Here is a 27263-nt window from a genome sequence, read left to right on the forward strand (position 1 = left end):
ATTCAGTTCTACAGTGATATACAAATCAGTGTCGTACTTGATAAAAGGTCAGTAAAAGAAAGGTGAGGGCTTTGCAGTTCCACCTGCTGGCCCAAAATGGTACTGCACAACCCACTTTTTGTAACAAACATTGCATTAAGTATGACTAGAATACCTTAGTCTACAAAAGTACAGCATGGAGGGTTATGGGTCTAATAGATTCCAGAAAATTAACTTCCAATGACTCCATTGCTTCTTATTTTTATATGGCAGACACAGTGTAAAATAGTACCACCATGGATTGATTGATTGATTAATTAATTAAATAATGAATGAAACATCAGTGTGTTCACATTGTTAAATCTTCCAGGGTTGATTTCCTCTATAACATTGTCACTATGAGCTTGTTGTCTCCACCCCATTCCCTACAGCTCTAGTTAGGTCAACACAGACCCAGGATGAATGTGGGCAGAGGATAGCATTGTGCCATCCACCCATCAAACTGGCTGAATAGCGCAGGGCTATTCCCAAACCTCCTGGGTTCTGTGGGTCTGTATTAATTAATAAAGTTAGGTCTCATGGAAATTCTGCTGCCCTGTCAGTCCTCTTATGATGAATATACAGTCAGGTGCATAAATATTGGGACATTGACAGAATTTTCATATTTTGGCCTCTATTCACCGCCACAATGGCTTTGAAATGAAACAAACAAGATGTGCTTTAACCGCAGACTTTCAGATTTAATTTGAGGGTAATTACATCCAAATCAGGTGAACGGTGTAGGAATTACAACGGTTTCTATATGTGCCTCCCACTTTTTAAGGGGCCAAAAGTAATGGGACTATCAACTCAAAAGCTATTTCATAGACAGGTGTGGGCTATGCCCTCGTTATTTCATTATCAATTAAGCAGGTAAAAGGTCTGGAGTTGATTCTATGTGTGACATTTGCATTTGGAATCAGTTGCTGTCGACTTTCAATATGAGATCCAAAGAGCTGTCACTATCAGTGAAGCAAGCCATCATTAGGCTGAAAAATCAAAACAAACCCATCAGAGAGATAGCAAAAACATTAGGTGTGGCCAAATCAACTGTTTGGAAAGAACGCACCGGAGAGCTCAGCAACACCAAAAGACCCGGAAGACCACAGAAAACAACTGTGGTGGATGACAGAAGAATTATTTCCCTGGTGAAGAAAAACCCCTTCACAACAGTTGGCCAAATCAAGAACACTCTCCAGGAGGTAGGTGTATATGTGTCAAAGTCAACACTCAAGAGAAGACTTCACAAGAGTGAATATAGAGGGTTCACCACAAGACGTAAACCATTGGTGAGCCACAAAAACAAGAAGACCAGATTAGAGTTTGCCAAACAACATCTAAAAAAGCCATTACAGTTCTGGAACAACATCCTATGGACAGATGAGACAAAGATCAACTTGTACCAGAGTGATGGGAAGAGAAGAGTATGGAGAAGGACAGGAACTGCTCATGATCTAAAACATACCACCTCATCAGTGAAGCATGGTGGTGGTAGTGTCATGGCGTGGGCATGTATGGCTGCCAATGGAACTGGTTCCCTTGTATTTATTGATGATGTGACTGCTGACAAAAGCAGCAGAATGAATTCTGAAGTGTTTCATGCAATATTATATGCTCATATTCAGTCAAATGCTTCAGAAATCATTGGACGGTGCTTTACAGTGCAGATGGACAATGACCCGAAGCATACTGCAAAAGCAACCAAAGAGTTTTTTAAGCCTAAAAAGTGGAATGTTATGCAATGGCCAAGTCAATCCCCTGACCTGAATCCGATTGAGCATGCATTTCACTTGATGAAGACAAAACTGAAGGGAAAATGCCCCAAGAACAAGCAGGAACTGAAGACAATTGCAGTAGAGGCGTGGCAGAGCATCACCAGGGATGAAACCCAGCGTCTGGTGATGTCTATGCGTTCCAGACTTCAGGCTGTAATTGCCTGCAAAGGATTTGCAACAAAGTATTAAAAAGTGAGTTAGATTTAGGATTGTTTAGTTTGTCCCATTACTTTTGGCCCCTTAAAAAGTGGGAGGCACATATAGAAACCGTTGTAATTTCTACACTGTTCACCTGATTTGGATGTAATTACCCTCAAATTAAATCTGAAAGTCTGCAGTTCAAGCACATCTTGTTTGTTTCATTTCAGAGCCATTGTGGTGGTGAATAGAGGCCAAAATATGAAAATTCTGTCAATGTCCCAATATTTATGCACCTGACTGTAGATCCTTTAGACTTTTACCCATATAGCAAACAAAAAAAAGGAGAGAGACAAAATGCACAAGAATAAATAAACTTCTGAACAGTGTATTAAAGAAAGAACAAAATAGATTTTTAATTTCATAAAGAGTGAATGTAGGTTTTGGATAGTCAAGCTTTTTTACACTATGAAAGTTTATTTGAAAATTGTGTGCAAGTGTGTTGTTTTTTTTACCTTTTGGTATAATGGATACAGGTCTTGGGAATCTCTATTCAACATACTGGGACTGCTAGAGTAGGAAAGATGTCAGTATCGGGGTCCCAATCTTTTCCCTGGCTACCACAGCCTAAGGGAGACAGGAAGGTCACAGTGCTTATTGCTGTCTTCTTCATAGAGGCAAACACCTTCACTAATGAGCCTGGGGCTGGTATTTACTGTGGCAGAAGGAACCCCACACTCATGGGCTCCCAGTTATAATGATAGTCAGCGCAAGCTGTCTAGTGATTTGAAAGGGGGCATTCTGACTCTTCATTAATTGTTTTTATTACAGGTGCCAATTCTGTTCGATCTGTAGCCCATACATCTGCAATCAATCAGCCCAGTTCTGCATTTTGCAGATGATTTTGTAAAAAATTGGACATGTTGGAGATGGAAATGCAGGGCAGCCATTTTATACTTTCAGCGAAGGAAGAATGCACAAATATGTTATACAGACTCTTGATTGACTTAAAAGTTATAGTGGAGCAAATGGCCAACCTCTATCAATAGATTAATTTGTCACTCACTTGCAGATACCACGCAGTGCCACAGACCCTCCAACATAATCCCCTCCACCCCATACAACATGCTTTGCTCCTGTATGCCGCACATTCATTAATTCAGCTCAGACAGTAGTAAATTGAGTGGGATGCTTGGAACATTGCTCTTTATACTAGGTAGAAGGGGTAAAGTTTGTGGGACTGTTAATAATAATATTATTATCATTATCTATTATTTCTATGGAACCAGCAGGGTTCTGTTGTGCCATACATAGGGGATACAACATACAGCAAAATTACTAAACTTATTGCAGACAATTTCACAGATTTCATAGAAGCATAATTTATAGACGCTACTTCTTTGATGCACGCGTCTTATTTGCTATTTTTTATATTATTGATTATGTTATATTACTTTTTTTTTTTTTATGGTAATAGAAATAATTACCCACAAATGAAGCATAATTACAGCCCTCGAATTACATAAATATGTAGCGGAAACTAAAAGAGCGTGCTGCTTGCAAGGACTTACCTTCTAGAGGGGATGTGGGTGGACCTTTGTAGGCTTGAATAAAGCAATAAATTGTAAGGGCACGTTTAAAGGGTTGGAGGCTGGAGGCAAGTTGGATTGAGGATAGAAGGGTATGCCAGAGGCTTTTAGCAGTGCGGGAGAAATCATGGCGGTGTGAGTGGAAAGAGATGATCAGGAAGGAGTCGAGACTGCAGTTATTGGAAGAGCATATTGGTTGGATGCGAGTGTGTTTGGAAATTAGACTGGAGATGTAGGGAGAAGAAGTGTGGTGGTTAAGTTGTTGCCAAGGTTCTATCTATCCTCTACTGCAGTGCTTCTCAATTCAAGTCCTTGGTACTCACTACCAGTGCATGTTTTCCATGTCTCCTCACAGAATCACAGGTGAAATAATTAGTAACACCTGTGGATCTTTTCAAATGTGTCAGTCAGTAATGACTACACCTGTGCGCCAAAAAGGAGAAATGAAACACATGCACTGTAATACCTCTTTTCCACCAAAAACCCAGGTCCGACCTGGGTTTTTGGACATGGTTCCAACCCTGGTCAGACCCAGGTCAGACCCATTTATACCCCTTTTACACCGGAGCTAAAACCCAGGTTTTTGAAGGGTTAACCCGGGCAGCTCCCTGGTGTAAAAGGGCAGAGAGTTGGATCGCCGGGTCGAGTGACCCGGTAATCCAACCCAGGTAACTAGCAGGGTTTAACACGGGCGTAGCCCGTGAAACCCTGCTGTGAGAACAGCGCACTCCGGGTCACGATGACCTGGAGTGCGCTGCTAGCCGGCCGATTGGTCCGGCTTCAGTGGCGCTTGGAGATGATGTCATCTCCAAGCGACCACTTTCACTCCGCAAAAGCCGGGTCTATGCATACCCGACTGCGGTGTGAGCGGCACTGACTCGGGAATATCCCGAGACGGCGCCGGCAAAATTCCGGGTCTGATCCGGATAGGAACTTTGTTCCAACTCCGGGTCAGACCCGGAATTTAGGTGGAAAAGGGGTTTAACACTGCACCTTCGATCTGGGTTACTCCCAGGTCAGCCCTGTTCACACTGAACTCAGGTTTGTCCTGCTAAACCTGTGAGGTCATAAAAAGTGGGAGGTGAATGCTCCACAACCACCAATCAGCTCATTTTAGGCATGACCCAGGTCAGATAACCCGGGTTGCACCTTTTACACTGCACCATTACCCGGATCCATCCTGGGTCCAACCCTGGTAGCTACCTGGGTTGGATTGCAGGATCACTTGACCCGGGATATTTTTCAGGGACCCTTTTACACTGAGCTGCGACCCGTGTAGACCCAGCAAAAACCGAGGTATTTGCTCTGGTATAAAAGGGGTATTAGTGTGCCCTGAGGACTGGATTTGAGAGCACTGCTCTACTGACTGGTGCCTTTGTAATTTCTGTTCTTTTCTCAACTTGACCCAAAATGCTCCATAACAAAGGGCACAGAGCACAGGGCCCTGTAGGTGACACTGCTGCTGCCCCATGGTCCCTGCATCTGGCTAGCAGTGGCACCCTGCAGCCAGAATCTCTGCAGCAGTGCCAGCTGGAGCATCCTTGGTACGCTGTAGATTTCTACACTGCTGCCCTTACAGCATCCTGAGGGTGCTCTGGGCATTGCTATCATTACCTGTGATCATGGCCCCGTCCCCTCTGCCTGACATCATATGCGCTTAGGGGGCATGGCCAACACATGGTGCCGATACACTCAGTTACTGCACTGCAAAGGACGCACGTTCCTGCATTTTACCCAGACATGGATATTTAAACAAAATGGGTAAATAATCTTTTCTATCCTTTGGCCCCAGTGCAAATGCACCAGCTGGGAGAGACTCTACCTTTAGACAGACATATCTGTAAAGTTGTGAAATTGGTATCCATACAATGTTGAAATGCAGCTAGCATTACACAGTACAAAAACAGTTGTTGTATCAGAGCCCATTTTAATCTTCTAACAAATATCCTTCAGCACCATTAATTTTCAATGGTGTACATGGAATCATGTCTTTTATGCAGACAGAGTGATGATACAGCATTGGCACAGCTTCACACCGTTAGCTCTGGCTAAATACACTCTACCAGAGTCTTTTTGGATGATCTCATTAAAATTGAGCAATGAATAAGCTTTGGCACTGTGTAGTAGTCTCTGCCAGAATCGAAGAGGTCACCAGTCTGAATTCTGCTTTACACGAGATGCTAATCTCTCTAATAAAGATTAAATGCATGCCAAGAATTGTACTTATACACCCCCATTAAATTATATGTACCACTGGACTGGTGCAATTAGTAGGACTGTTCCAAGGCATCACGTTTATAGTAAAATGAGTACTGAGTGCTGGAATGAGATAAAACAAAACTCCATTAAGGGCTGGCTTTGTGTTTGATGCCAAAATCCCACAGGACTTAAAGGAATAGGCATGCACCTTTGTAAGCCTTTGACAAAACTTACAAAAGCAGTTTAGTGAACCACTTGGATATGTCAAAGCTGAAAGTCAAAAAAATTCCAGATATTTCTCAGTTCAAGACACATGGCGTGACGGAAATCCTGGTTTTGTTGTATATAATGACATTATAGCGAGCTTTCCCCTGCCTGATGTTGCTGATTAACACCTTGTGCCCTATTCATGCTCACTAACAACCCTTCATTTTTATTTCCATTACCAGGCGAGTGATGATAGCTAATTAATGTGACCTGAAGGATCCGAGCACATGACTGAGCCACACATCATGCGCATCGTACGGTGCTGGGCAAGTAAATAGGGGCCGCTGTGTGCGGTATGTTACACTTACTGCTTTCTGATTTGAAGCACTTAGGATTAAACTGGGCTCATTCAACCACAAACAGCATTGGATGGGACAAGGAGGACAATGGTGAAGGCAAAAAGAAAAGTTGTCAGCTAAATAGATCCTAAATCACATTAATTAGCTGAGATTGTGCATAGTAACTGTATTAGGTACAACAACCTGATAGGGATTTGTTCCTCCATTAATCACTGTCCATTGTAGGTATATGCCTCACTGCTTTGAATGGCACTGTCTACATAGAGTATCTGATGCAGCCAAACATGGAAGAGGTGTAGCTGCACCCACTAATGCCACTGCACAGTACGAATGTGGTAAGTGGCCATAGCTCTTGCTTGTAAATCAAGACTGAATGTCATCTTTACTGATAGCCATAGTTCCTTAGCCATAATGTTGGAATGCCCGGCATCTCCAATTCTGTCAAGGGAAGTTTTACAGATATATTTTGGACTGGCATAAGTAGTTATTTTATATAGACAAATTGTATTTAGGGTTTAGTGGTCATTAAATAGTCAGTTGCAGAGACCGACACTATTCCAAAACCACATGTCAGAGACATGTTCAGCCCAAAATTAGTGCTTGGCAATGCCATGCGGGTGCTCTAACGTTACTCCACAGGATGAGGCAATGACATACTCTTGGAGAACATCCAATACCCAGTTTGTACTTTGTATGAGATTCCAGAACTCAACAACACTCTCTCTCAGCATGTGCTTTAAGACTGGTGTTTGACTAGAGTGCTAAGCATTGGCTCTTGCAACTGCTGATATTAAGGCTATGCTTGCAGGGGCTAACACAGAGAAAATGCTCTTATGTTTGGAGCTATAGATCTCATTAACAGACTGGAAGGCGTTCATTTAGGGAGATTACCACAGGTAAATTAATCATCACTAATACTTTGTTGGGAACTATATCGCAATTCTCGTTATATCCATTCCAAACCTTGTGGAGCCAGCACTAGAGTGAGATGGGAAACGGTCTGTGTCCAATCCAGGGAGATAAGGGCTGGCCAAGAGGTAGACAGAAGAGCTAGCTCTCTCCATGTAGCAGGAAGCCACATGTGTGGGAAATAGAGGATGCCCAGAGACTGCAAGATAGATCCAGTGATTCCAGCATAGAGATTGTGAAAACGGGTCTTGTGGATCTGTAAAATCGGAGTGACAGTGAAACGGGACCGTGTCCATGCTGGTAACTTCTCACGAGGAGCCTTGCTACAAAGGATCTAGCTTGAAACAGATCATCCAGGGTAGTCTAAGAGGAGACTGGCATCATACTGTAATTGGGTTCCCTGAGTGTTATGTTACAACTATTGTAGTGTGATTGATATAACCCTTTTATAGAAATGTTATATGTTGGCAATGTCTATTCAATTAACCTAAGCATGCTTTATTCAGGTATACTATATTCTGGGTATGAAAATCTGTTCCCACGTCCAATGAACTGGAGGCAGGTGAAATAGGCTGTGAGGCAGCCCAGTGCGGTACTGGTCTTTGCTGGCTAACTCCAGGTACAGTACACTCTCCACGGATCAGTGCAGACAAATAGCCTGATGGGTTCACAGTATTGTGACATGGGAGGCTTGCACTTTTAGATGACCATTTGATTTTTTTTGAGAATCTATTATATTACTGTAAATGTGCTAAAGTTAATACACTGCTTAATGGCAATAGTTGGCTTGCCTTGAAATGGGAAGGGTCATATTTGTCAAAAAATCTTTGTGGCATATCTCTTGGGGGCGACCTACAAATACAAATGATATCCTGAATGTATGTACAGGGGATAGAGATATCTGCTCTGATCCCATGTTTCCTACCACAAAAGCAGCTCCATAGATTTCTAAGGGGCTGCTACAGTAAAATGTCTAATTTTAAAACTCCGGAACGTAAAGCTTTTGGGGACTTGGATCAGATAGTTATTAGCCAGATAGCATTACCATTCTAGTCTATGGGCTACAGATCGCAAAAGTTTCCAGGAGAGAAATCAGTAGGACCCCTTCCCCGCACTCTGCACCCGTATATACGTTGTCTAATGACAGCACATGTGCAGTAATACGGCCGGGGTCCAAACCCAAAGTAAAGTGTTCACAGCCGTTGTCCCTGGATAGAATTATTCCTACATTCTTGTGATCCTTCATTTCCTATTGCCGCAATAAGCAGCGATGAGAAATCTAAATTATTGGAACTAATTCCAGATAATTAGTACATATGCCCCGAAGCTTCATACTGATGCAGAATAGTTGTCTTAGGGCCTGATTCATAGATGTACGCTAATGCAATCACTGATGCTATCTCGCACGGTTCACAATTGCGAAAATATGCTAATGTATCCAAAGCTTACCCGAGCATAGGGACATCCACTGCTGCGCCCGAGCATAAACATCAGTAACATCGACGCAGATCAGGCAGCCATGCAGCAAGTCTGATCTGTCTCACACACAGCGTCTCTCCTGACATGCAGAGAGCTCTCATGCTGAGAAGGAGAATGCAATGGCTAATTTATAAGTACGCCCATGAAACAGCGTTTAAATGGTCAGACAGGCCTGCATTTGCCTAGCCACCTCCCGTTACCTCCCCCAAACGCTGACCACCTGTCACTTACTTTGCGATTGAATCCTCTGTGCGAGCATAATCGCAAAACAATCGCTGCACATGTGCAGTGCGGCTTACACGCATGCGCAATGGCTAATAATCACTCGTTTTACATAAATAACGGCATTGCATACGTCTCTGACACAGGCTCTTAGGAGCTCATTCAGAGCGGACGCTATTAGCGCTCGCTCGTTCAGAAAAAAAAGGGGTGGCTATTCAAATGAACCGTTCGCTCTTTGAAATCTGTTCACGCCTCTAGGTCTGAACGAGCGAACCAAACATGCGGTAGTTTTTTGGAAAACTACGCCCCCTGGCCGCTCGCATCCTACGTCATGTCCGCTATTTATTAGATTAATCGAGTACATCGACCAGCGTATGAACTGCTCGCTATTCTTGTGGTTGGTTTTTCCTACCGCAATCTTGCGAGCAGTTCTGACTATAAAATAACCCAGTGACGTGGTCAATGACGCTGCTGTATTAATTATGCACACCCATAAAACGCCCGTTTTGACCTTTAAGCACGCCTGCACGTTTTGACCTTTAAACACTCCCCGTTTTCAAGCACCTTCCCCTGTTACCACCCACATACGTCTCCTCCTGTCACTCAAAATAGCAGGCATTCGCTATTTAGCGAACAAACGATTTTCGGCCGCACTGACTGGTTCGCGCATGCGTATTACGATCCGTATGCATGCGCAGTTGTGCAAACATCGCTCGGAACGAACGAGCGGCCGCTTACGAGCGGCTCTGAATCAGGCCCTTAGTTCCAGCAACAAAGATCCAGTGAAGATTGTGTGTAACTAGAAACATTCTACCATGGAGCTTTAAGATAAAGATATGAGAGTGCACTTTAACAGTATAGAGCGATCGCCCAGTGATAGCTTAAGACACAGCACAGCACACATCTGATGTCCCCCCAGTATATCTACTTAAATAATACTTAACTATTAGCTGTTGCTATACTGCAGCACAAACAAGCTAACTCAACTAGTGTCATAAAAGTAACAAGTATTACATTGCAAGCTCACACAAACAGGTCCCTCTATCTTCCTATATGTCCACTCCTACCTCATCCACCTGTATGTCCCTCTATTATGCCTCTTACATGCTATGCACTGTCACTTTACTATAGTTTGTCCTGTGCTATGCTCTCTGGGCCTGATTCAGAGCCGCTCGCTCTGAATCAGGGCCGGGCTTTTTCTTTTCTGGATCGGCCTCTTGGCCGCTCGTATAGCTGTGGGTGACCATGATGATGGTCGCGATGGTCAAGACCATCGCAACCATCAGGCTTGCGACGAGACCCTTGTGGTAGGGTCTCGTGGCCGCAAGCCCCAGAGAGATTTTGGCTCTAACAGAGCCAGAATCTCTCCACTGACATCACTCGTGATGTCAGTGGGGCCGCCCCCAAACAGCAGGCGTTCTCATGGGAATGCCTCCGTTTGGGCAGCCACCCACCAAAGGGAAAGAACTGTCACTCAACATCGACAGCTCGCCTCCTTTGGTGCGAGACCCGGCTCCGTCGTGTGCATGCGCTGTGGGCCACCATCGACCCGGTTGCGAGCGCTCAGCGCTTGCGACCGGGTCTGAATCAGGTCCTCTGTTTGCTCTGTATGTGTGTGTGTGTGGTATGATTTGTCGACATGAGAATGCCGACACAGTCATAATGTTGACTTTGACCATGTTATCATTCATCATGTAGACACTGATAGCCCAGCAATGACTTACTTGCTCCTGATGGCTACAGTGGGTCAAATGCGGCGGTCGTGGAAACATCATTCCAGGTCAGACCTGTGATCCTCCAGCATTCTGGTAAGTATTCTACTACTCACATTCAGAGAATGTCGACACAATAACAATGTCGACATCATAACTGTTGACATTGCGGTCGACCTAATGACTACAGGCCTGATTCAGAGTTGTATGCTTTTAGCATCGCTACAGCATCTTTGGATGCAGCAGCAATGCTAACATATGCTAATGCCGCAGGAGGCTTCTGAGGACAAAAGAAGCCTCCTAACGACATCGCAGATCCATGTGCTTTGTCTGAAGATGCAGCATTAGATCATCATCGCAACCATCGGTCACAGTATCAGCTATCTGAGTGAGCCTAGGTCTTTTCAGTATGACCATCACAGCTCTGTAACCAAGCACAATAAATGTGCGCAGACACTCTCCTCGTCACTCCCAAATAACGGGAGCGTCATGCCTCTGTTTTTGGGAAAGCTGGTCGTCACCACCCATTCTCCGTCCACAAACCGCTGCAGCATGTCAATCAAGCAGCGTTTAGGAGTACTGCGATCATAGTCACAAAAAGAGACCTACATATGCGTAGTGCAGATCCTGTGCATCCACAGATCTCCAACAATCGAGGTGGATGCAAAAACATCGGGTTTACGTACAGCTCTGAATCAGGCCCTACTCCCCGTATGTTGGCTATTACATCTTACGTATTATGTATATATTTTGCCATTATTCTAAAATGTTTTGTAGTTTGCTTTTCTAGTTCTGTTATTTGCTGGTTTAACATCTACCTTTTATGAAATTTCACAATTGACAGTTCTACAGAATTTTGTGATGCAATACAAAATTGATAATTGTAAGAGTAATAATAACGTACTTGCTTTTCATGCATGGTGTTTATGGAGCATTTTCCCTGCTGGTAAACTGACAGAAAGTGCTTTATTATCTGGTAACCCTGGATGGGTTGTTGATATTTCAATTGAAACACCCAGGGGTAAATTCACTAAGAATCTAGTCTGATCGAGTTTTTTTTTTTTTTTCAACTCGATTATCCTCGTCGAAACTCGGGTGATTTGAGGCTTCTGAAACTCACAAATTTACTAAGAAGTGAGTTTAGCTGAGAGTGAGTTGGTCGATTGTGAAGCAGATCGAGATTTCTCCCCCAAGTAGCAAGTTTTCAAGGAGATTACTCACCCGTGATTGTAGTGTCTTCTCTCTGCCTAGCTCTCCCAAACAAGCAGCCTCCACATATCAGTGAGCTATGTGAAGGCTGCCTGTGTTATACCTGTAAAAAAAAGGGTTAAATATTTTTTTAAAAATGACGTAGGGTCCTCCCCCAAAAGCATAACCAGCCCCAGACTGCTCAGACTGTCCTGGTTCCAAAAATGACAGGGAACAAAACCTGTAGGGTTCCCCCATAGTTTAGGAACCAGCACCTGGCTGCAGGGCAATTGCTGGTTTTAAATATAGGAGAAAAAATATTCGTAGGGGTCTCCCTATATTTAAAACCAGCATTGGACCCAAACTGACTGGGTTGTAATGCCACAGCCCGGAGACCCTGTAACCGGGTCTCCACGGCCAAAGCATTCACACCCCAAGCCAATCAGCCTAAGCCAGCGAGCTCAGGGGGAGTGGGGTCTCCCCAAGAAGCGCTCACCCTCTGCCGAAACCCCAGGCTTAGGCTGAAGCCCGGGGCTCTTCCCCACACCCCTGGGCTTTGGGTACGAGGGTAATAATGGTGAAAATAGTTCAAAATTATTGTATTTTACAGTGGAACTACAGGTGCCAGCATGCCTGCCCTTTTGCACTTGTAGAACTACAAGTGCCAGCAGGCGTCCAGTACCCATACCCCCTGTAAAATAAATAGTTAAAAAAACACAGTACACACACAGTCTAAAAGTACAACTTTATTACATCCACCTACCTCACTCACACATACTGTACTTACCTGCTGCCAGATGTTCACGTCCGCTTCTCCCGTAGAATCCAATGGGAATACCTGTGAAACAGATCCCATACTCATCTGCATCCTGGCACCGCTTTCCGTAGCATCCACGGGTCTTTCCGTAGCATCCCTGACCAGACACTTACACTGCTAACCGGCTCCTGACTGCTCAGTGTGAACTGTCAGGAACTTGCAGCCAATCTTTGGCTGCTAACTGTAGAGTGGCCGCTAATTGGCTCCGGATCCAGACAGTTCCCACGTGGGCTGGTCAATCAGGAGCCAGTGCCAATTAATGCTTTGGCCCTGGAGACCAGGTGATAGAGTCTCCTGGCTGTGACATTAAACCCTGGTTGGTTTGGGTCCGATGCTGGTTTTAAATATAGGGGGATCCCTACGCATTTTTTCCCCCTATATTTAAAACCAGGACTATCCCTGCAGCCAGGTGCTGGTTCCAAAATTATGGGGGATCCCTACACATTTTTTTCCCCATAATTTTAGAAACCAGGACTGGCTGAGAAGCCCGGGGCTCGTTATGCTTTTGGGGGGGCCCTATGTCATTTTTTTAAAACAAATTTACCCTTCCTTTACTATTTACAGGCAGAAACATATATGGATCACACTGTGTATGTTTATGCCAAACTCGCAGCTCACAAATTTTTACAAGAGTAATGTCCGTTCTCATGAGAGTTTAGAAACTCATCTTGGTAAATTCCCAAATCCTATCTTCGTTAGTGAAAAGTTACTTGAGTTTGGCCGATGGTGAAGTGAATAGAGTTTCCCGAAGCAAAGGAGATTTCTCTCCCGAGTTTGTCATTAGTAAATTTGCGAGTGGAAAAAAATGCCCAAACTCTCCAGAGAATGCTAACTCAACCAAACTCGAATCTTAGTAAATTTACCCCCCAGACTCCTTTGTCTTTTTATCTCAAGTGCCATGTTAGTAATAGAGATGAGCGGGTTCAGGGCCTAATTCAGGCTCGCAAGCAGGTCGATGCTGGCCAAGTGCACATGTGCACGACGGAGGCGGCTCCGTCGTGAGCATGCGCGAGACCCGAATAATGATGGCCAAGCCGTCGCTATGGGTCTCGCACCAAAGGGGGCGTGCAGTCGATGGTGAGTGACAGCACGCCCCCTTTAGTGGGCGTGCCGGGGGCATGGCTGCCCAGACGGAGGCGTTCCCAATGGGAACGCTTACCGTCTGGGGCCGGCCCCACTGACATCACAAGTGATGTCAGTGGGAGTGCTTTTGGCTCTGATAGAGCCAAAAGCACTCCAGGGCTTGCGGCAATGAGACCCTACCGCAAGGGTCTCGTCGCAAGCCCGATGGTCGCGATGGTCTTGACCATCGCGACCATCATTTTGGCCGCTCGCTACAGCTGTGAGTGGTCACCCACAGCTATGCGAGCGGCCAGGAGGCCGCTCTTAAATTCAGAGGACGGCCCTGATTCAGAGCAAGCGCTTTGTCAGAGAGTCCGGCTCTGAATCAGGTCCTCAGTTCCCTGAGAACCGAACCCACCCGAACTTCGGGGATCTGAGGCAGATACAAGTCGGCTCGGGTTTTCCTGCCTGACTCGGATCTGAAAAACGAGGCAAAACGTCATTATCCCGCTGTCGGATTCTCGCGGGTTTTAGATTCTATAAAGGTCCCGCGATTCGCCACCATTTTTCATTATGGCTGTGGAGAGTGAAGAGTTAGGGAGCTGGGAGCTGTGCTGTTGTTATATTGTCAATACTTAATACTTGTTACTGGCTGGCTGTTGTCTATAGAGGGGCTGGCTGGCTGTTGTCATGTCCATAGGGGCGGGCTGGCTGCAGTTGTCCTGTCCATAGGGGCTGGGTGTTGTACTTGTCCTATCCATAGGGGCTGGCTGGCTGTAGTGCTGTGTTGTCTTGGGGGTGCTCTGTCCTTCAGGGGTGCTCTTCACCCACCCGCAGTATGAAAATTGAAAAAAAAAAAATAGTGTTAGCCACACTTGTCATCAGTGCAGGGGTGCTGTGCTGCTGTCAAAGGGCTGCTGCCTCTTTTCAGGGGTTCACCCCAGTGTTAAAAAAATTAAATAAACAATTTTTTTGTGTGTGTGTGTCAGCCACACCTGGCTGTCACTGTCATCGGCATAGCTGTGCAGGGGTGCTGTGCTCCTGTCTGTAGTGGGGCTGCTGCCCAAAATAGTTAAAATAAAACCAACAATTTTTTTTGTGTGTGGTTGTGTGTGTAGTGAGTATGGAGGACAGTCACAAGACCGGAGAACAGGATCCACATACCAGTGTTGTAGTTGCCGGCAGCAGTCATAATGACGGCCGATGTACCAGGGCTTAAGTCAGGCCAAAAAGTCAGCCTAAAACAATCAACTTTTACCCAAAGCAAAAAAAATGTAAAGCTAAGTCAGCTTTAGAGAAACCAAAAATTGGCAATATGCCATTCACTACACAAAGTGGCAAGGAAAGGATAAGGCATTGTCCTGTATTTATGACTGATGGTTCTAGTGATAATTTAAGCCCCTCTGCTTGTAGGAGCGGTACAAAAAAAAACTAAAATTGTTAAGACGAGTAAGACACCGGAACCAACTGTGTGCTCGGAAAGATCAGAATTCCCAAAGGAGAGTCCAAGTGTGTCCGCGGTTGCCATGTGTGAGCCTGACCTTTCTAATACTGTACTTGAAGAGGATTCTCCTTCCACCATTTGTGTGCCTTCTGACGTAGAAATCGAGGATGCTTCTGTGGAATTGCACGAGGAGGATGAGGAGGATATTATTTATGTAGATGACAATAACAACAAGGATGATGAGGTTGTTGATGATTATGCGGATGTTGATGGAGAGGATGTTTGTGTAAAAACTGTAAATCAGGCAACAGTTGTTGTTGCCCATGGTGGGAAAAATCCCATTGTTGCCATGCCTGGGCAAAGGACGAAAAAATCAACTTCTCAAGTGTGGAATTATGTCCACCCAAATCCGGACAACCATTGCCAAGCCATTTGTAACCATTGCCAAGTAACAGTGAGTAGTGGTAAAAACCTTAACCATCTTGGAACCTCCTCCCTGTTACGTCACATGCAGCACATTCATCAAATTGGAAAGGGTATTTCAAATTCTAAAACTTTGGGGACAAAAAATAAACAATCAGTCCAGTGTCACCTAGCTGCTCCCTTCTATCTGGATCCAAGCGCCTGCAATGTCCACCACCAACACCTGCATCATCATCATCATCCTCATTCGTGATTGGAAGTAGTCCTGCATCCAATTTCATAAGCATGACTGACTCCTCTCCTATCCATGATTCCTCCGAAGGATCCTTGAGTGCTAGGCCTGTTGCTGTTGCTGGGGGTGGATCTTCATCCCAGAAAGGGACTAAGACTACTACTAGTAGTAATTAAAAAAAACAATTGACTATTAAACAGTCCTTTGATAGAGGAAGTAAGTATAACAGCTGTCACCCAGTTTCACAGCGGATCACTGACGCCATGACAGCTGTGCTAGTATTAGATGGTAAAATAATAAAAATGAGGATGATAGTGTGGAGGAAGTGCAAAAGCATGATGAGGGGAAAATTTGTGTCCTATCTGACGCTAATGTGGATGGTGAGGATGTGGTTTGCGTAAATCAGCCACCAGTGGCAGCAGTTCTTGCTAATGATAAAAAGAAAGCCAGAAAAGCAACGTCTTGGGTGTGGAATTATTTTAATCTAAATTCTGACAACATTTGTGAAGGCATCTGTTCCATTTGTAAAGCCAAAGTTAGTAAAGGTAGGGACGTTAACCATCTAGGCACCTCCTCCCTGTTACGTCATTTGCAGCAAATTCATGCAATTTGTTTAACAAAATAATAATTTGTAATTAATAACAAGCAGTCCAGTATCAGCTACCAGCAGTTTGGATCAGCACATGCAATCTCCACCACCAACAACCTCATCATCAACCTCCTCCTTAATAATTGAAGGTAGTCCTTCCAAAAAATGTTTTGTGGGGGCCCAAACAAACCAAGCAGCTCAGCCACGAAAGTGTCAGTCCTAGTGGCTAAAGTGCTTGGTTTGTTAAACTGTGCATGTCCTTTTTAATAACACACATAAGAGTGGGTGGGAGGAACAATTCCATCTTGCACGTATTTCCTTTACATTTGGCACAATTTGGAGCATTGCCGACTGACATTATTATAGTTTATTAAGCTGCAATCCTGTCTGCCACTGCTGTGTGGCAATGTTTCATAGATATCCTATATTTTTTAAACTGCCATGCGTTTGTGCCGCTGCTCTGTCGCTTACTTTAGCCAGCCAGCTCGCAGCCTTTGGCCTATATTGCTGAAAAATAGTGAAATCAATATTGTGAGCAGTGAGGTGGTTAAAAATGCCTAGAAATGCCTGAAAATGATTGTTATTAAAGTTAATATTACTGTAGGAACAAAAACAGGCTCAAATTATGTGGTTTTAGCTGTTTATATAATTTTTTTTGCAAAAATACAGATCCAAAACCAAAAAACAAAAACACCAAGGAAAAATATCCCAAACCAGATTCAGATCCAAAACCAGGGGAGATCCATATCCAAAACCAAAACACGGGGGTCGGCGCACATCTCTAATGCTAAGCGACACAAGTGGGCGGCACAAACACGTGGCCCATCTAGGAGTGGCACTGCAGTAGCAGACAGGATGGCAGTTTGAAAAACTAGTACAAACAGTGCATAATGCAAAAAAAAAAAAAAAAAGAGGTGCAAGATGGAATTGTCCTTGGGCCCTCTCACCCACCCACCCTTATGTTGTATAAACAGGACATGCACACTTTAACAAACCAATCATTTCAGCGCCAGGGTCTGCCACACGACTGTGGCTGAAATGATTGGTTCGTTTGGGCCCCCACAAAACAAGCTGGCAATTAATCTGTCCCTGCACAAACTGGCTCTACGGAGGCAAGATGCCGTCCTCATCCACCGATTCCTCACCCTCTTCAGTGCTGTGTACAGCCTCATCCTCACAGAGTATTAATTTGTCCACCACCACCACAGATCCCTCTGTACTTTCTGGAGGCTGGTCTTCCTGGAAGAATTGATAATTAATTTTGATGAACATCATCTTATCCACATTTTATGGAAGCAACCTCCTACGCCTTTCGCTGACAAGGTTCCCGGCTGCACTAAAATCTCTTTCGGAGTACACACTGGAGGGGGGGCAACTTAGGTAAAATAGAGCCAGTTTGTACAGGGGCCTCTAAATTGCCTCTTTATCCTGCCAGTACAGGTACGGACTGTCTGACATGCCTACTTGGATGCTGTCACCGATGTAATCCTCCACCATTCTGTCAATGGTGACAGTATCATATGCAGTGCCAGTAGACATGTCAGAAATTGTTGGCAGGTCCTTCAGTCTGGACCAGATGTCCAAACTTGTTCCTGTCTGCCCTGCATCACCGCCAGTGAGTTTCTTAGGATACCAAAGTTGTTTCCTGGCAGCCCCAGTTGCGGGAGATAATGAAGAAGGAGCTGTTGACGTGTCACCTTCCACTTCAGCTGACAGTGTTCTCACCAGCAGGTCTTTGCACCTCTGCAGGCTTGTGTCCACCTGGAAAGAGAGACACCACGTAGGCTTTAAACCTAGGATAGAGCACGGTGGCCAAAATGTAGTGGTCTGATTTCAACAGATTGACCACCCTCGTATCCTGGCAAAGTGAATGAAGGGATTCATCCACAAGTCCCACATTCCGAGCGGAATCGCTCCATCTTAGCTCCTCCTTCACTTTCTTCAGCTGCTTCTGCAAAAGCCTGATGAGGAAAATGACCTGACTAAAGCTGGCAGTATCTGAACTGACTTCACGTGTGGCAAGTTCGAAGGGCTGGAGAACCTTGCACAACACGGAAATCATTCTCCACTGCTCTTGAGTCAGGTGCATACCCCTTCCTTTTCCTATGTCATAGGTGGATGTATAGGCTTGAATGGCCTTTTGCTGCTCCTCCAACCTCTGAAGCATATAGAGGGTTGAGTTCTACCGCGTCACAACCTCTTGCTTCAGGTGATGGCAGGGCAGGTTCAAGAGTGTTTGGTCACACTCCAGTCTTCAGCACACAGTCGCTGAATGGCAAAAGTGGCCAGAAATTTTTCGGGCCACCCAAAGCATCTCCTGCACGTCCTTGTTGTGTTTCAGAAAATTCTACACAACCAAATTTATTGTGTGAGCAAAACATGGGACGTGCTGGAATTTGCCCAGATGTAATGCCCGCACAATATTGGTGGCGTTGTCAGATATCACAAATCCCCAGGAGAGTCTAAGTGGGGTAAGCCACTGGGTGATGATTTCCCTCAGTTTCTCTAAGAGGTTGTCGGCAGTGTGCCTCTTACTGAAACCGGTGATATACAGCATAGCCTGTCTTGGAACAAGCTGGCGTTTCTGAGATGCTGCTACTGGTGACGCTGCTGTTGTTGCTGCGTAAGGCATACATCTACCCAGTGGGCTGTCACAGTCATATAGTCCTTAGTCTGCCCTGTTCCACTTGTCCACATGTCCGTGGTTAAGTGGACATTGGGTACAACCGCATTTTTCAGGACACTGAGGACACTTTTTCTGACGTCTCTGTACATTCTCGGTATCGCCTGCCTAGTGAAGTGGAATCTAGACACACTACCTCCATCAATTGTCTAAATCCCACTGCACTAATGGCGGATACCGGATGCACGTCTAACACCAACATAGCAGTCAAGGCCTCGGTTATCCGCTTTGCATCAGGATGACTGCTATCATACTTCATCCTCCTTGCTAAGGACTGTTGGAGGGTCAATTGCTTAGTAAAAGAAGTAGTGGTATTCCTACTTCCTTTCTGGGATGATGAACGACTCCCAGCAGCAGCGGCAGCAGTAGGCGTAGCAATGCAGGATCCTCTGGAGGAATCCCGGATAGGAGAGGAGTCAGTCATGCCAGTGACATGGCCTGCAGGACTACTTTCGATCCTGACTGAGGAGGAAATTGATAAGGAGGGAGTTGACGGTGTGGTTTGCAGACTGCTTACGGTCTTAGCCACAGTTTCTAAACTTGACAGTAACTTTTTAGGAATGCGCTGCAGGTGACATATAAGGGAGGATGTTCCTAGGTGGCTAACGTCATTACCCCTAGTTATTCCACATTTACAAAAGCTACATATGGCAAGACAGTAGTTGTCCGGATTTGGACTGAAATATTTCCAGACCAAAGAGGTGGAATGTTTGGTCTTCTGCCCAGACATGACCGTGATGGGCTTTTTCATCCCATGGACAACAACTGTCTCCCCCAGTGCCTGATTTAAACAAACCACATCACCATCAGAATCCTCCTCGTCAACTTCCTCCTCAGCGCCAGCTACACCAATATCCTCATCCTATTGTACGTTAACAGTGACATCTTCAATTTGAATATCAGCAACTGGACTGTGGGTGCTCCTTACAGCACTTGCAGAAGGCGCGCAAATGGTGGAAAGAGCCATCTCTTCCCGTCCAGTGTTGGGAAGGTCAGGCATCGCAACCACCACCACACTTGGACTCTCCTTGGGGATTTGTGATCTTCTTAGAACGCACAGTTCTTCGCTGTGCTTTTGCCAGCTTAACTCGTTTCATTTTTCTAGCAGGAGGAGGGCTTCCATCGTCATGTGAAGCTGAACCACTAGTCATGAACATAGGGAAAGACCTTAGCCATTCCTTGCCACTCCATGTCATAAATGGCATATTGGCAGGTTTACGTTTCTCCTCAGATGATTTAAATGTATTTTTTAAGGTCATTTTCCTGAACTTTGTCATTTGGGATTTTATATGCCCTCTACTATGACATTGGGCATCGGCCTTTGCAGACGACGTCGATGGCATTTTATCGTCTATGTCATGACTAGTGGCAGCAGCTTCAGCACTAGGAGGAAGTGGTTCTTGATCTTTCCCTATTTTAATCGAGCACACAAATACAGAAAAAGATTTTTTGAGGTTTTTTTGGGATGGAGTGCACTCTGGGGGTAACAGCACCCTTCAACAGATGAGCCAGCTGGCTCTTTACTTATGACACAGGCGCATGCTTGGCGCAACTTTGTTGATGCATGTGCGGCTACAGCGCACACAAGTCACAAACACAAAAAAATATATATTTTTTTATTTTTTCCGCCCCTTGATTTATGACACAGGCGCACGTTTGGCACTGCTACTTTGTTGTGTGCGCATTAGCGGCACGTGCATCAAGTCACAAACACACAAAAAAATATATTTTTTGGAGCACTTTGGGGCTACACCACCCTTCAACAGACGAGCGAGCCGGCCCTTGACTTATGACACAGGCGCATGCTTGGCGCTGCTACTTTGTTGATGCATGTGTGGCTACAAACAGAAAAAAAGAATTGTTTTTTTGCACTTGGGTGGAGCACCCCTGATGGACAGAGAACCCCCTGGACAACACTACAGCACCCCTTTAGGACTACAGCCTTTATGGGACACTGCACAACACAGCCCAGCCAGCCCTATGGCTTTTGGAGTGGACACAGCAGCACAACAGAGCCCAGCCAGCCCCTATGACAGCAGCACAACACAGCCCAGCCAGCCCCTATGGACTTTGGAGTGGACACAGCCCCTATGGACAACAGCAGCACAACTCCCACCCTCTCTCTTCACTGTCCACAGCCGGAGTGAAAAATGGCACAGACGCAGGGACCTTTTACAGAATCCAAAACCCACAAGATCCGACAGCGGGATGATGACATTTTGCCACGATTTAAGGTCTGAGACAGGCGAGAAAACCCAAGCCTGACTCGGTTCCCGCATCGGATCGGGGGGGCTTGGGGGGGTTCGCTCATCCCTACTAAGAATACATACCTTGGAGTATGTAAGGAAAACACAGACTTGATATTCCCATACCATAAGGGAATAAGGGCCTGATTCAGTCCTGATTGCAAGTTCGAATAAGGATGCAGATCGAGCGATTGCTTGACATTGAGCATGCGTATAATCTGCACTGCATGTGTGCTGTGATCGCATTGCAATTACGGAATCCATCACAATGTGAGTGACAGACTGTCAGCATTTGGAGGTAGTGACGAGGGAGTGGTCTGAAAAACGCAAGCATGCCTGTCCATTTGAACGCCGTTTCCTGGATGTGCAAAAATTAGCCACTGAGATCGTATACGCAGCTTGAGAACCCACTGCGTGTGAGGAGACTTGCAGTGTCTGCCGCTGGTCAGACCTGCTGTAAATGCTGCATGAGTGGCCGATGTGCATCGATGGTACCAATGTTTACGCAGAACAGTGAGATTGAACTGATATGAGAAAGCAGCAGCGGGCGTCTTTATGGAGGCTGAGCATTGGCAAGCATTTGCATATTTAAGCAGCTGCGTTCCGTATGGATTTGCAGTTGTGATCGTAATTGTGATCTGTACTGAATCAGGCCCTATGGGGCATATTCAATTAGCAGCGGGGTCTCCCCTGCGAATAACTGCCAGCCAAAATCACCATGGCACAGGGAATAGCTATTCAATAAAATAGCCTTTTTCCCACGCCGAAAAATTTGGGATTCACGCGTGGAAACACAATGGAATCCGTGTAAGCTGCGGAATCAATGTTTTTTTTTCTCCGTGAGCTGCGAGGTTAAGTCCGACTGCAGGGACTCGCGTGCGGTGTCTCGGGGACTTGGGTGCGAAGAGTCCAAGCTAATGGAATAGGCTCGGTGTGGCAAGTAGCCGCAGGGTAAACCCTGCAGCTAATTGAATATGCCCGTATGTGTATGCAATTCTGTAGCTCCAAGAAGAGCAAAACGGCAAGAGAATAAATACATAATATATAGTGAGACTGAATGCTGAGTCAGGTGGATGTTACGTGCCGGCAAACCTTAAAAATTGTAAAGAACATTAAATAGACAGGCACAAATGTTTGGCATAGAAAAAGGTCACCATTTATTGATAACAAGACAAAATACGTATATGTAAAATACTTCAAATGGTGGGCCCAACTGGCAGGTTGGTGTCGTTGATCTACAGAAATGGTATCAGCCAAACTAAGAAAGTGTACTGAAATACTGAAAACAAGCACTACGATGGTCAGGCTGATACTTGTCAACCTGTCCAGCACCCACTCCACAACTCACTGCATACGAGGCACTGTCCAAATAATATCCAAAGCCCAACTCTCAGTTGTAAAAATTTGCAACTGAGAGTTACTACGAAGAGGCAAAACCAAAAAGGCCCCCATTAAATTATGCTAAAAAGGTGTCCCATAACCGAGGGTCCTGCTTCATTTCAGCTGATATCTGCAGGAAATTATGTGGCTTGACTGTTTCTGAAAGAATTCTCCTCTTATAGGGGTGCAGTATGATATGTTGATAGACATTATGTCAGCAGTCATCATGTAGACATCATAACTGTCGACACTGTGGTGCTGACATTGTCAAACTAATGACTAAATCCCCCTCATAGGGATCACCCTACAGGAAAACTTAAGCAGGCCAAGCAAAAACTGCACCAAGTGCAATCTCAACTTTCTCACAGCAACAGCAGAGACAATGGCGGTGTGGAAAGCCATGCTGGGATCAAGTGTCTGATCCCAGCATCGGCACAACTGCAGGGGCAGGCAGATGGGAAGTGTCCCCTGCGGGACACATCCATGGCCAGCGCTGGGACAGTATGTTTGTTTCAAGCGCCGGCTAAGCAGACGCCTGGGGCACCTGGTGAAGGGTCCTTCCACCAGTGCCAGCGGTACAGTGGCGTTGGGAGAAGCTTGGCTCTGGCAGCCAAGAAGCGGGGGCAGGTGTTTGGCTCTGGCCGCGAGCCACACACAGCTTGCGGGCCAGCAGCCAATAGGAGGCAGACGCAACGAGCCAATCGTGGCTCATCGCGTCATAGCCCTGACCACTGGTGGTGTCTTGTATTAGACACCGCTGAGCGGGAAACTTCAGTCCAGAGGCGGAGTGGGAGGAGTGAAGACTTCCCGAAGAGAGCGTCATGGCAAGAGTTCCGGTGGCCATGGAAGAGGCCAGAAGACGCCGTGAAAAAGAAGGAAGATAGGAGGGGCCGTCTGGACATGGAGAAGAAGAGGCGGCGCCATTGGCCAGGACGGGCCAGTGCGGCCGAAGAATGTGGCTGAGAACCGGAGAGAACTACAGGGGTGGAAAGAAAAAGCGCTAACGAAACTCCCCCCTGCAGCCACTTCCAACGTAGCAGGTAGGCCCTCCTTGAAGCCTACCATATACCCTAAGACCCTAAGGGTTGTCGGGCACTAGGCCCGTGGGCATATAGGCAGGAGCAAGGCCCGGGCTACATAGGGGGCATTAGGCCTCTTTATGGATTCTTTGCCCCTATTAGGTGGGATCTGAGGCCAAAAGTGCCAGTGATGATCTTCACTTAAAACCTGATTCTATTCCTCGGTTTGGTAGGGCACGTCGGTCGACGTGAGGAAGGACAGTACTCACATCATCTCCTCCCTCCTAGGCCATCGTGTCCGTGTTCTATTTGGGAATTCCAGGACCGTCTGCTCAACATACTCCCTGAAGATGAGAGGGTGCAATGCAAGGTAAGAAACAGAAGTACACCTGCATGGCAGTAGGAACTGCACCGCACCCCTCTTACAGCAGGTATTCACTACATTAATTTTCTCAGAAGTGAGGAGGCAGCAACAACGCGCTGTGTCAATTTTGACACCAAAATACAGCCTAGTGATTGGGCCCTCAGTCTTATTAGGTGTGATGGTGTAGTACCCAGGTGTAGTATGAAATGGTGACTGTAGCTAAACTGTTTTACCTGGTGAACTGGATTCTCATACAGATTCTTTCCACTTTTCAGAGAGGTAAGGAAGATCAGTCCAGACAAAGGGTAATTCAAACAGTCTGCTCTACAGAGAGCCGATTTATTAGAGATAACTGTAGTTTTGTGAATTTGAGTACTGAATTCCAAACTCAAGCTGCTTACTAAAAATAATCGGTTAACAATAATCTGGCTCATATCACAGCACTCAGCAATATAATATGCAAGTACAGTAATACATTCAATTCAAATATGGTAGGGCAATTAACTTCAGATATGTATTCACTTCTCTGTTAATACTGTAAACATTCAATAATTAATTACTTTGCATACTCTATAGGAAACAGCTACGATCATGAACAATATACTTCAGAGTGTCATATAAAATCAAGTGCAAAATAACATTTCCTATAAACACTACGATCTGAAAAGATTGGCAATAAACTACCGTGTTTCTCATTAGTGTGCCCAGGAATAGTGGGGGTCATTCAGACTTGCTCACGAGCGGCAGGACACTCGCAAGCGGGTCGATGTTCCCCACTGCGCATGACGGAGGGAGCTCCGTCGTGCGCATGCGCGAGACCCGGCGAGCGACGGGCTCACCATCGCTCCGGGTCTCGCACCAAAGGGGGTGTGCTGTTGATGTTGATTGACAGCACGCCCCCTTTGGTGGGCGTGCCGGGGGCGTGACTGCCAGACAGAGGCATTCCCATGGGAACGCCTACCGTCTCAAGCCGGCCCCACTGACATCACTAGTGATGTCAGTGGGAGTGAATTTGGCTCTGATAGAGGGCTTGCGGCAGCGAGACCCTACCGCAGGGTCTCCGTCGCAATCCCGATGGTCACGATGGTCAAGACCATCGCGACCATCATCATGGACGCTCGCTATAGCTGTGGGTGGTAACCCACAGTTATGCGAGCGTCCATGAGGACGCTCCAAGAAAAGGTAGGAGGGCCCTGATTCAGAGCGAGCACTCTGGTCAGAGCGTTCAGCTCTGAATCAGGCCCAGTGTCCCTAATCTTCACTGATCAGCATGTTGGAGCTCATTATAAGAATACCCAGGTATTAAATGATACTTTAAATGGTTACAGTCTTTGCAGAAAATCCACTTCCTATAAGATCAGTCTCTGTGATTGTGCAGTCCTTCTCCTGGCATGTAATACAATGCAAAGGATACCTGTCCAGATGCCAGCACGTGACTATCAGCATGTAGCACGTGACCTGCACACACAGCCTCTCCTCTCCTTGGGGCTGTAGTAAGACCAGTAAAACTGAGCACTTTCAAGCTCTCTTGTCTTCACATAGAGGGGGGTCTCCTCCTCACAGCCACTGTTACCCCAATCAGCTGCTGATCTCCACTCTGTGTGCCCTCAATCAAGGCTCAGTGCAGCACACACACTCCTGGCAGTTGCTTTTCTCCAACAGCTCACACTACACAGCTCCTGCCACGCTCCACATGGCTGCTTCTGCTCTGCCTTTTTCTAGTTTCACTTTCTATCCTGGGCTCAGCAGTGCTGCTGCTGCTCACAGGTGGCTGCTCCTGGGTCCTAGAATCAATCCTCAGCAACACTCACTGTGCACAAGAAAGGACTGCCAGGCTAAGCAGTTTCTCTGGGGGTGCCACAATGGGAACACATACTGTAGTTCTGCAAACACCAGAACTGAGAACTGGAGGGGAGAACAACCAGGTGAGCCAGCTGACCTAACACAAAGGAATGGAAAGATGGGTGGTTCCAGCACCTCTCCTACCTTACCGATAATAGGTCTCAGATACGATATGGTAACTCCAATGTCCAGAGAAAGACGGAGAACAGCAATAGTATCCTCTACCTTAGCTTGAGGAAGAAGAGGCCAGTGAAAGGCATAGGGGGAGATGTATTAACGGCGACATCGCCGTTGCGGTACATCCCCCCCGACTTCGAGTACATACCGCGGTTCATTACCGCGGTATGTACCAAGAATTTCGCAAAGGACAGCCCTCTCGATGAGAGCTGTCCTTTGCGATGCGGCCGGGCAGAGGGACTTCCGGGTTGAACACCCAGAAGTCCTTCTGCGCATGCGCAGAAGGACGCGGGCCGCGGGGGCTCATGGGAGGGATCCGATTGGATCCCTCCCGGCCCCGAGCGTCGCGCTAAGAAGCCCATAGGCTTCTATTGGGTAACGCCTCCTGAAAGTGGCGTTACCTAGCGACGCGAAGCAGCAGAATGCAGCGCATTCTGCTGCTTAATACATACGGGGAATGCGGTAAAACCCCCGAAAACGGCATTTTCGGGGGTTTTACCGCATTTTGCCGTTAATACATCTCCCCCTTAGTACTTTAGAGGGGTAATTTACCCTCTGCCTTTATTTCTTTTACATTCCCCTTTCCCCTCCCACATCTTTTATTGTTTTAAGGGCATTACTATTGCTCAGTTTTGCAGGACAGTACAGTTTTATGAGTATTACTAAGGCATGGCAAAACAGGTCAGTGGCATGCCCAAGCAGTAGGATGGACCAGGGTTCGGGGGAAGGGGGAGGTAGAGGCAGTGGCGTAACTATAAATTTTGCTCCCCCATGCCAAAAAAGTTTCAGGCGCCCCTTCCCCGCCCAAAGATCAAACACACCCAAAGACGACATTTAAGGTGTGTGGTTACATGATACAGTAATGTGCCTTACACATTATGACACACTAAGTAATGCCACTTATAACATAGTATGCCACACCGGAATGCCCCTTACAACACATTATGCCACACAGCAATGCCCCTTACACATGCCACACAATAATGCCACGTATAACACATAATGACATACAGTAATGCCCTTATAACAAATTTATGCCATGCTGTAATGCCCCTATTTCACATTATGCCACACTGTAATGCCACATACAACACATTATGCCACACAGTAATGCCCCTAATAGCACATTGTGCACACAGTAATGACAATTACACATTATGCCAAACAGTAATGCCCATTACATCCCACCC

The 27263-nt window shown here is 46.0% G+C and overlaps 1 long non-coding RNA gene across 1 annotated transcript in view; it reads right to left on the minus strand.

The window, feature by feature from the left end:
* LOC148538996 (uncharacterized) overlaps window positions 1–25727 on the minus strand; it is a 59448-nt gene extending 33721 nt beyond the window's left edge. The window contains exons 1-2 of the long non-coding RNA XR_015871291.1: window positions 25469–25727; window positions 2447–2558 (exon numbers count right to left, since the gene is read on the minus strand). This is a non-coding gene — a long non-coding RNA (uncharacterized LOC148538996). The remainder of the gene's footprint in view (window positions 1–2446; window positions 2559–25468) is intronic.
* Window positions 25728–27263: the final 1536 nt, after the last annotated feature.

Source organism: Taudactylus pleione, unplaced genomic scaffold, assembly GCF_031769625.1.
Source record: "Taudactylus pleione unplaced genomic scaffold, aTauple2 ptg000032l, whole genome shotgun sequence".
Taxonomy (NCBI): domain Eukaryota; kingdom Metazoa; phylum Chordata; class Amphibia; order Anura; family Myobatrachidae; genus Taudactylus; species Taudactylus pleione.